Source organism: Martes martes (assembly GCF_963455335.1).
Source record: "Martes martes genome assembly, chromosome: 15".
Classification (NCBI taxonomy): domain Eukaryota; kingdom Metazoa; phylum Chordata; class Mammalia; order Carnivora; family Mustelidae; genus Martes; species Martes martes.
In genome coordinates, this window is record NC_137903.1 from 15,243,550 (window position 1) to 15,255,857 (window position 12,308).

General features: G+C 35.1%; 1 protein-coding gene across 2 annotated transcripts in view; it reads left to right on the top strand.

Moving 5' to 3' along the window:
* Positions 1-12,308, top strand: part of USH2A (usherin) — a gene marked incomplete at both ends in the record, with an annotated part of 700,457 nt that overhangs the window by 266,078 nt on the left and 422,071 nt on the right. The gene's annotated exons all lie outside the window — the stretch shown is intronic.

Consider the following 12,308-nt stretch of genomic DNA (forward strand, 5'->3'; position numbering starts at 1 on the left):
TAAAATTTTGGCATTCTCATAAAAGAGTTAGCTATTCGGGGGTTAAACCCAGAACATTTATAATACTTTCAGATTAGTTTTCAATTGTCATTTTGTCAAGTATAGTCAGTAAGGATTTTGTTATTCATGTATTTGTAGGGCTGGTTACCATAAATATTTTATTAATGGAGACATTTTTAGCACCACCTAATGGCAACCAAGTAAAAAGAAAAACCTTTTCCAATTTAGAATTTATTTGCATAATTCAAATTAAGCTATATAGCAATAGTTGCTTATATATAAAACTGAAGTTTTACATTCCCTGATGTACCAAATAGGCTGCTAGAAATCCATCTCCAAGCCATTGGCTTGAGTGGAAATGAAGCATAAGGGATATTTGATAATGAAACCAAGAGATTTCTGTTTTCTTTATGAGAACAAGGATAAGAAAATATGTAATAAATTATCCCAATTTTATGTGAGGAGTTTTACTTTAATTTTAGGAATTTACCCATCAAGAGTTCTTTCTCCATACTCCAGTTAATTTCCTGACAAATATACCTTGACTGTTGCATTAGCATGTTTAATTTGTGTAGTTTTTCTTTTCTTTTCTTTTTTTAAAGATTTTATTTATTTATTTGACAGACAGAGATCACAAGTAGGCAGAGCAGCAGGCGGAGAGAGAGGAGGGAGGAGGCTCCCTGCTGAGCAGAGAGCCCGATGTGGGACTCGATCCCAGGACTCTGGGATCATGACCTGAGCTGAAGGCAGAGGCTTTAACCCAATGAGCCACCCAGGTGCCCCTACTTTGTGTAGTTTTTCAGTAGTTGTTTGTAAAGCTTTGACCAATTTAATATACTTGTCTAGTAAAGCATCTTTTATCTTCAGTAGATTTTTTAAAACTAAGAGTCTTGTCTTCCTGCTTCTTCTGTTAGAATTGTTTTTATTGAATGTGAGTTGAACAATGTGGTTTATATCAGAGATAAGTAACTCTAGCTTCAGTCGTACCTGTTTACCTCGTATGGTTCCTATCAAGACTTGGAAAATGTGTTGACTGTCATATCCTTAACTCTCGGATCAATGGTTCTGGTTATACTATGCATCTGAAGGAGAGTTGTGATAACAGCAGATCTGAATGTTCTTCGTCCTCATCTCAGCACTTGGGCTTGATACTTCTTTTGGCTTAACTTGATCAAATAGTCACTTGTTTTTAATAGTATTGTCTCCTATAAAATCCTATAAAAACTTGTAAATAACAGGATAGTCTACAAGTTGACTGTATTCAAGCCATATGTATAGCTGTTGCTTTCATATTCCTACAAAATCTCTTATAAAATTAATGAGAACCTGTGCTTCCAATTTGGGTATAGATGAGTAAGAAAGACTTTCAATCCCATGATGACAAGAACCTAGGCTAAATAAATACCACAATTTTCTATGAGGCTATCAAAGAGCAGGTAATGCAGAAAACCCTGGATGAACTGAATTTTGGGAAGAAATGAATGCCTTAAAAATGATCAGAGAACTGTGGAAGTTTCCATATCTGGGGGTGGGTACTTGACCTCAGGGAAGTAAGCCTGATTATATAGGGAGAATTTTCAGGATCAAGGAGAAATCAGCTGTGTGTTGGACAACGGTGTGTCTTTGTGAGATGAAATGGTATCTAGAAGAGGTCCAATGCAAAACAATAACCCCCAGATCAAGCCGCAGATCAAGCCCCAGATCCTACTGCAGCCTAACTCACATTTTTTCAAGAATGTGCCTATTGAAGATGGTCTAGAAATGGACACTTATGAATTCTTGCAGTGATTGGATTCTGGAATGGTGAAGGAATGTAATCTAAACATGAGCCAAAAATAGCTATAATTTCAACCTAATATTCTCCCTGCTTAAATATAGGCAAAATCAAAATGGTGATATCACTAGTCATTTTGAGAGGGGCTAATCACAGGTAAATTCAGTCTAAATAAACCCCAATTTCAGTTCAACACAGTCAACAGAGGTATATTATCATATGACTAAATTATTGAAATTAGAATGCAAAAAAATTATAACAAGTATTACAAATATTTTAAAGAATTTAAAGGTAAAGCTGCATATAGTAGAGGAAGAAATAGAGGATTTTAGAAGATAAATGGTAGCTCTAAAAAGGAGCTCTAAAAAGCTCTAAAAACTACATTTGAGAAGTAAAAATATATAACAAATATATATATATAACAAAATCTTTATTGGATGGATTTAACAGCAGATAGTGCAGAACAAAAGGTTAATGAGTTTGAACATAGATAGTTATGAAATAAATAAAAACAAAGAGAAAAAAGATTGAAAAAATAAAAAGAGGATCAGTAACCTGTGGGATAATATCAGGAGTTCTAACATACATGGAGAGGAGGGATTTAGGAAGAAAAGAAAGAAAATGCTCAGGAAAAAATATTTGAGGAAATAACTATTGACAAATCTTCATATTTTATGATAATACAGCAACCTACAAATAAGAGAAGCTCAGGGAATTCCAAACAGGATAAATACAAAGAAATCCACATCTTTGGTATATTATAGTCAGATTACTAAAAACAAAAAATAAAAAAAAAGTAAACCAGCTAAAGGTAAAAAAGACACAACATATATACAATGAAACAATGAAAAGAATGACAGCTAACATTTCATTTTCTATAATAAAGACTAGAGGTAAAGAATGTCTTTGAAACAATAACAAAAGCCAACCTGAATTCTGTATTCAGTGAAAATATTATTCAAATATCAAGTTGGGAAACATTTTCTTAAGATAAACAATAACTGAGTTAATACTTCATGAGAAGTTCTAAACTACAACAAATACTAAAAATTTTTTTCAGGCTAAAGGAAAATAATACAAAATAATACAAGATAGGAACTCATAGCTAATGAAAGAATAAAGAAAAAGAAAAAGAAAAAGAAAAATATTTTCTTGATTTCTTTAAATGATAATGGACTGGCAGAAGCAAAAATATAAATGTATTCTGCACTTCACTTATATATATAAAAGTTAAATTCATGACAAAACTAGCACCAGAATGGAAGATGGTATATGGAATTATGCTGCCATTGAGATCTTGCATATGAAATGATAGAGTATTAATTTGTGGTAGAACATTATAAGTTAAGAATGCATATGAGTAACCATTTAAAAAAATTTAGTTATTTAAAATTAACTCATTTCTAAATAATCCATGAATCAAAAAAAAAATCACAAGGGAAACTTTAAAAGCTGAAAATTTTAAAGTTAAAAAACAAAAGTACAACATATCAGCTTTTGGAATGCAGTTAAAGTCGTGTTCAGAGAGAAATATATAGATTAAGTAATTATCTTAGGAGAAAAAGATCCAAGCTTTTCCAAGTTTCTTATTAAAAACTCTAGTAAAAAAGTAAACCTAAGTAATAGGAAACAAGAAATAATTAAGATATTATCAGGTATCAGTGGAATAGAAGCAGATAACAGAGCCCAAATTTGGCTTGCAAGATTATTGGGAGGTGGAGACCAGCATAAGGAGGGGTGTGATTTTGAACTATTTTCAAAGATCAATCAATATGTTTCACCACATTAATAGAGTAAATAGAACAAAGTATCATAACATATCAATAGATGTGGAAATCATCTGACAAAACTTAACACCTACTTATAATGAAAACTTTCAGCAAAACAGGAATAGAGGGGAAACTTTCTCCATTAGATTAATGACTGCTACAAATTATCCTATAGCTTATACCCATAATAGTGAAATATTGCCTGCTTTGCTTTTCAGCTAGGAATCAAGTCAGCATTCAGATTTTACTGGTGGTCCCAGCCACTGCAATAAAGCAAAATAATAATAATAATAATAATAATAATAATAATAACAATAATAAAAAGGTATAAATATTGGAAAGGAAAACGTCTTTATTTGTATTTTAACATGGTTATGTATGTATGTTTAATCTCTAAGCAAGTGCTAGAATAAGACAAATTCAGAAAGGTTGCAGTATAGTAAGTCAATAGAAATAAAATTGATCAAATATATTAGTAATAAACAATTAAATTTTTAAAACATCATTTAAAGGCGGCTTCAAAACACAGTACCTTAACAGGGGCCCCTGGGTGGCTCACTTGGTCAAGCATCCCACTCTTGGTTTTGCCTCAGGTTGTGATCTCAGGAGCCCGTGATGGAGCCCAGGGTTGGACTCCATACTCAGCATGGTGTCTGCTTAAGATTCTTTCTCTCTAGGACACCTAGGTGGCTCAGCGGGTTAGAGCCTCTGCTTCAGCTCAGGTCATGATCCCAGGGTCCTGGGATCGAGCCCCATATCGGGCTCTCTGCTCAGTGGGGAGCCTGCTTCCCCCTCTCTCTCTGCCTGCCTCTCTGCCTACTTGTGATCTCTCTCTCTGTCAAATAAATAAATAAAATCTTAAAAAAAAAATTCTCTCTTTCTCTCTCTCCTTCTCCCTCTGCTCCTCCTCCCGCCCAACTTGTGGGCATGCTCTCTCTCTTTAATTAATTAATCTCTTGATTAATTAACCTTCTGATTAATTAATTAATTAATTAAAGAGAATACTGGAGTAGATGGTGCCACGGAAACAGCTAAAGCAGAGGGGTGGTAAGAATTGTTAATAGACCAGTCTTAACCAGCCAATTAGTGAAGTTGGGATCTGATAAAAAGACCTATGGAAGATGAGGTAGGAAACCATGCAGAGATACCTGGGAAAGACAGAGATACCTGGGAAAGATAATTCTAGGCAGGTGGAAGAACAATTTGCTAATGTACTCAGAGTAGAAAAAGGGAAAAGAAATATAATAGGAAGTGAAAGACATAGTGGAAACTGGATTATTTAGGATGTAGCAGACTATTGTGGTGACTTTCACTTTTACTTGGAGTAAGACAGGAAGTCTTCAGTGATTACCAGGAAGAGGGATATGACCAGAACTGTCTTTTTTTTTTATAAGATTTAAAAAAATTATTTATTTTAGAGAGAGCGAGAAATAGAAAGAGAGAAAGCATGAGTGGGGAGGAGCCAAGAAAGAGAGACAGACAGACTCCACACTTAGCACAGAGCTGGAAGGGGGGCTGAATCCCATGACCCTGTGGATCATGACCTGATCTGAAATCAAGAGTCAGATGCTCAACCCACTAAGCTACTCAGGCACCCCCAGAATTGTCTTTTGATGGGATCACTTTAGCTATTATTTTAGAATAGGCTATAGTGTGTGTTTATGTTCATGTGTATATTGGTTGGAAGGAGTGGTCATGGAGCAATGATGGGAAAAGGAAGATCAGTTAGGGGAAATAATTACAACAGTCCAGAAGACAGAGAATGATGATTCATAACACAGGAGGATCCAAAATATATAAAAGAACTTGAATAAAGCAAGTAGAAATAAATAAATGAAGTCTTTGCAATTGGGCAAAAGACATTTGTATGTATAGCTCCCAGGAAAATATATGGCTTTTTTTTATGGTTGATGTATATATCATTATGAAGATATATATGAGAAATCTCACCACCATGAATTAAAAAAATGAACTGAAACCACACTGAGTTCTCATTCTTTGCATCTCAGATTTTGAAATGTCCCCTGTTGGCCAGAGTCTGGGGAAATGGTCATTCACACTATTTAAAAGCATGTGGATTAATTATTGACTTTTGAGAGGTGATAGGTAGAGTGATATTTATAAAAATTTGAATAATTTTTCAATATTTACTATCATCAACTGGACATTATCTTAGAGCTTAGAACAGTAAGAGAATATATTTGTCACAGTACTGCCTTTGCTATAAGAAATAGAAGCTAAAACTTTCACTTTCAGTTCCTATAGTTCTGTAGCATTTTAATTTTTAGGTAGCCCTATTATTTATTAATTTTTGGCAAACTTTTGCATTAAAGTTTAACATATATACAGAAAAGTACAAAAATCATTAGTGCATAGGTTGACGAATTTCAAAAACTGACCAGCCCTGTGTACCCAGCACCCAGAGTATTAAGTAAAACATATGGGACCCCCAGAAGTTCTGCATTGTGCCCTGTTCTGCATCACAACCAGTGTTACCACTATCCTGACTTCTGACACCATTCATTTAATTTGCCTGATTTTAAACTTGATGTAGTTGACATTATGCAGTATATTCTCTTGGAAAGGTTTATGCAACTAGCGCATGACACTGTGGTTTCTTCATTATCATTGCTATATCACATCCCAAGTATTTGTCCTTTCCCCAGTTAACGGGAATTTGTGTATATTCCGTTTTCATCTATAATGAAAAGTATTGGTATAAATGCACTTGTATATATTTCTGAACCTATGAATTTGGGGGGAACATATGCCTTGGGGTGGAATGGCTGAATCAGAAGGTATGCCTATATTTAGAAGACATACAGATAACTTATACATAGTGACAGTTTTTCAATGTGTTGTAGTGATTTCCACTCCTGCCAGTAGTTGATGAGCATTCCAGTTGCTCTACATATTTGGCTATACTTTCTATTTTCTATTTCATTTCAGCCATTCTAGTGGACGTTTAGTGGTATTGCATTTTATTTGGCATTTCTCTGATGACTAATGATCCTGAGCATCTTTTCTGTGTTGATTAGTCATTTGGATATCATATTTCTTGAAAAGCTAATTGCCCCCATTTTTAAAAAAAGATTTAATTTATTTATTTCAGAGGCAGAGAGAGAGAGAGAGAAAGCATGAGCAGGGAGGAGAGGCAAAGGGAGGAGAAGCAGACTCTGCCACTGAGCCGGGAGCCTGATGTGGGGCTTGATCCCAGGACCCTGAGATCGTGACCTGAGGGGAAGGCAGATACAACCCCCTCAATTTTCTAATGGATTGTTTTCCTTTTACTTGTTGATTTGTAGGATATATTCTGAATATTCATCTGTTATCAGAAATAAGTGTTGCAAATATCTGCTCCTACAATGTTAGTTGCCTTTTCACTCTCCTATTTATGCCTTTTGTTAGACAAAAGTTCTTAATTTTGATACAGTATAATTAACCATCCATTCCCTTTCTATTATAGTTTACCTCCCTGTTCAAGAATGTTTTGCCTATTCCATGGCCTTATATGATTAAATGTTTAAAGTTATAAAAACATTCATATAAAAGTTAAATATTTCCAGCTAAATCTTGGATTTTTAGATTTTTTTAAAATGCTAGGCCATGGATGTATGTGTATTTTATTTTATTTTTCAAAAGATTCATTTATTTATCTGAGAGAGAGAAAGAGAGCACGCAGAGGGAGAGGGAGAAGGAGAAACAGACTCCCCGTTGAGCAAGGAGCTTAATGTGTATCCCAACAGCCTAGATGAGTAGCTGCACAAAGTGTGTGTTTCCTAAATATTTCTTGAATGAATGAATGAATATTGAGATAGAAGAATGCTCTATTATTTCTTCAGAAACTTGAAACAAAAAATACTGAACTTTAGATTATTTCCTGTTTTTTTTTCTTTTAAATCAAAAAGGTAAATTCTTAGGCAAGTGAGAAATGTATGTTTGTCATTCTTCTATTCATCTTAGTCAACATTGCTCCTTAATACAAACTTTAAAAGTAAAAAAAAAAATACTTTGGTACTGTTTGGCTCTAGGCCACATATCCTCTTATTCTTGGGACAGGATCAAAGCACATTCATGAGGCATAGAGGAAGAAGGGTCACGTTCAATCACATGGCTATATTTAAAGCTTCTGCTCTGTCAGTGTTCAACATATCTGTTTCCATTCTTTTGCCCAACACAAGTCTCATGGCTGAACCTAAAATCAATAGATGGGGATATATAAACATATAATTTCTTACAGCAGAAGGGGGTGTGATTATGTTAAACAATTAGGTATTTTACCATTCTGTCTCATGGTAAATTCAATAACATTCTCTTTGAAATATTTTATATATTCATCAAAAGTGTTATATATGCCAATACATTTATTTGTGAATTTAGTTCATTTAAAAATTGGTCATATTACATAAAACATTGGGCTCAAAAGATAGGACTTACCTATATCTATAGCAATATTATCAAGAACATGACATCTCAATGGATGTGTGCATTATTCATTTCTTCATAGAATATATGCAAAAAATTCATCTTTGTAATATAAGCAGAAAAATGACAAGACTGAATTATTTGAAAAAGCTAAAGAAAAGTTGACCATGCAACATTAAATCAAATTGCCCTTTATTATACTAAATCCTCCCTTTTCACAAGAAATTTTCCTTGTTCTCTGTATAAGGTATTATATTTTAGTTGGGCTAGAAGTGCATTTCTTTGTTATATAAATATAAAATTTACAGATGTGTGTGAAAAACACATGCACTTCCATGTCTCATAAATGGCATATAATATTAGTTGATTTATTCCCACATATAACTCAACTAAATATTCTTGTAATTCTTACTCTGATTCCATTTCATTCACCAAATTTCCCATCAGTTAAGAACAAGTAATTATATTTCTGGATTGAGCAATTATTAATTTTATTAATTTCTTCCCTCATTCAAATACTTGCTTTTGCAAGTATTTGCAAGTATCCTGTCTATTTCCACATAGGCGCCTCCAGCACACTGATGCTGGTAGAATTTTGATCGGGATGGCATTGAAAGTATAGAATGATCTAGGCAGTATAGACATTTTAACAATATTTATTCTTCTGATCCGTGAACATGGAATGTGCTTCAATCTTCTTGTGTCTTCTTCAATTTCTTTTATGAGTGTTCTGTAGTTCCTCAAGTACAGATCCTTTACCTCCTTGGTTAGGTTTATTCCCAGGTATCTTATGCTTCTTGGTGCTCGAGTAAATGGAATCAGTATTTTCATTGTTAGTGTATAAGAAAGCAACTGATTTCTGTACATTGATTTTGTATCCTGCCACATTACTGAGTTGCTGTATGAGTTCTAGTAGTTTGGGATTGGAATCTTTTGGGTTTTCCATATAAAGTATCATGTCATCTGCGAAGAGAGAGAATTTGACTTCTTCTTTGACAATTTGAATACTTTTATTTCTTTTTGTTGTCTGATTGTTGTTGCTAGGACTTCTAGTACTATGTCGAACAACAGTGGTGAGAGTGGACATCCTTGTCATCTTCCTGATCTCAAAGGGAAGGCTGTCAGCTTTTCCCCATTGAGGATGATATTTGCTTATATTCATTTTTCCTAGATAGATTTTATGAAGTTGAGGAATGTTCCCTCTATCCCTGTACTTTGAGTCGTTTTAATCAGGAACGGATGCTGTATTTTGTCAAATGCTTTTTCTGCATCAATTGAGAGGACCATTTGGTTTTTCTCTCTCCTCTTATTGATTTGTTCTATCACATTGATTGATTTGCAAATGTTGAACCACCCTTGCATCCCATGGATAAATCCCACCTGCTCATGGTGGGTAATCTTTTTCAAGTATTGTTGGGTCCTTTTAACTAGGATCTTGTTGAGAATGTTGGCATCCATATTCCTCAGGGATATTTGTCTGAAATTCTCCTTTTTGATGGGGTCTTTGCCTGGTCTGGGGATCAGGGTAATGCTGGCTTTGTAAAAAGAGTCTGGAAGTTTTCCTTCTGTTTCTTTTTTTTTTTTTTTTTATTTGACAGAGAGACAGAGAATGAGCACAAGTAGGCAGAGCAGCAGGCAGAGGGAGAGAGAGGGAGAAGCGGGCTCCCCGCTGAGCAGGGAGCCTGATGTGGTGCTCGATCCCAGGACCCTGGGATCATGACCTGAGCCAAAGGCAGACGCTTAGCGACTGAACCACCCTGGAGCCCCTGTTTCTATTTTTTGAAACAACTTCAGGAGAATAGGTATTATTTCTTCTTTGAATGTTTGGTAGAATTCTCCAGCTGTTTAATTTTAAAACAATAGTTTTAGTTATAATATTTGATACTATATGTAAAATTTTAAAAATGGTAATTTGAAGATAAGATGTCTGATGGAGAGAGATACTCTAGACCCAAAGGAGAGAAGCTTAAGAGAAGAAGAGTTGGTAGAAATACAGTTGTTCTCTAGTCAGAGTGTAGACCACACTTTGGCCACAACTATGTTTTTGTTGGCAGATATTTCCTTCTTTCCCCTGATTGGTCTACCCTAATAATTTATCTCTTTGCCTCCCATTTCTTTCTTTATCAGGTTTTTGTGATGAGGGCTCCATACCCACTACTTAGACATCCATTCTCTCAATCCTTATTACTCAGTCATTTGGACTCTGGACCATTCTATTCCATTGAAAAAGATTATGTCTGATGGTTACTAATTACCAGCTCTGTAATCTTTTCTTCAGGTCTAATTATTCTGGACTTACAGGAAGTGTTACACGGTTACCTAACTTTGCCTTCTTAAAGTTCTCTCTTACCTAGGCTTCCATTTTATAGTATTATTATCCTTGTTCTAATTTTGTTAATTTTCTTTTGCTTTTCTTTTCTTAAATGTTGGGGGAGGGGCATTTCCCCCAAAGCTCTTTTTCTTTTTCTATATTGTGCTTCAAAGAAACATGGGTTCTTGACAGGTGATTGCTAATTTATTTTCTTGTCCCATATTCTCTTCTAAGATTTAATTTTTTGTTTCCCAGTGTTGGATAGCTTTTGCATCATTAATAAATACACATTGTGCCCCAAACTGAACTTAGATCCTCAATCCCATATTTTCTTCTTTTACCTGACCTTTTTATTTGTTAATAATGATGATTTTCTCTTGAGTAATTGATGAAAAGAATTCACCATTTTGTCCCACATCATCACCTCATATCAACATGTCTTAATGAGTTTCTTCTGAAATATAGTCTATTCTTTCAATCCATCTAGTTACTTGTCAGTTCTTAATGAAAAATTTTATCACCTTATTCCCCCAAAACACAGTGATATCCTAACTGGTTGCTTTGTGGCTAAATTATCTGTATCTTTTTACATGCCCCCATTAGTTTGGTTGCCATAATCCTGACTTTGAGCATCCTATTCCCTTCTTCCACCCAAGGTTTAATGCCTTCCTTCAGTCTATAAGATAAATTGTAATCAGGAAGCTCAGACTTTTCAGCCCATTTATTAGAGGAGATGAGCTAGTAGCAGGGGTTCAAATGAGTTTGAATACCGAGGAGTGATTTGTTGAGACAAACAATCTTATTCTGTGGGCCAGAGAGATGCTGGGATAGACCAGGTACAAGTTTAACAACAAGGACATAATATCCTAGCAGCCAGGAGGAAGAGAATCGGAATGGGAGTCAATGCAATATCCAAATGGGTAGGACAGGCATGTTTAAAGGGGCCCAAAGCATAAAATCTAGAAGCCAAAGATGCAGAAGCTAAGAAGGCTGGGAAGAATTTGAGTTGACTCTTTGGCAAGTCTGAAGTCCACATTCCAGACTTGCCTTTGCTGGTGTTAAAATTTTCACTCTAAAGATACTTATCACACAACCCGCCTTTCCATTTTTGTCTTCTATTCAAATTCTCAGGCTGGATAGTCTATGGCTAAGATGTGGTCTTGCCTTTCTCTCCAGATTCATCTCTTAACTCCCACTCAGACATCCAACATCCCTCAATACTTTAGCCTTTTGTACAGTTTCCCCCAAGTCTTTCTACTCTTGGAAAACAAGCTCTAGCTTCACATTCTCTGTGAAACCTTCCTCAATCCCTTTGAATCAAATTACATCTTATCTATATCTCTGTATCACTTATCACACCTCGTAATAAGTTTTTGTTTCGTCTTTTTCCTCAACTAGATCTTCACATCAGGCACTGACTTATCAGTTTTTCTCCTTTACTGTGTAACAGAGTACTCAACAAATGTTAATGTCCTATTGATGCGTAGTTAAAAAATAGCAATCTGATACTCACAAAATGGCGACTAGTTTCCTTCCTCCACACCTATGCTAAAACTTCCCCCTTATCACTGATACCCCTCTCCCCTGCCTTTTCTTCCTCCAGACTCTTAAAAGATTTAATAAATGCACCTAGATGCCATGTAAGGAACCAGGGGTGGGAAGATGAATCAGACATGGTTCCTGCAGTAGTTGCAGTCTGTTGAACTCACATTAAAACCCCACCTATGCTGGACTTTGGTTACCGGGCTAGCCTGAAGGGAACTCTCTCCCCTTCAAGCTTCCATAGTTCTGACTGACCGTATGACTACTCAGATCAGTATTCACTAATTATTTAATATTGTGATCATGAGTTGTTTTTGATTCTCAAATAAGATCTTGACGTCTTATTTGTTTCTCATCATACAATTTGTCTGCTGAGACACATACATTTTTTATTGCCAACCAAACTGGGAATTCGTTGAGAACAAAGACTGTATCTCTTAAACTTCTTTGTCAGTTTCAATACATTAAGCAAAATGTGTTACACACA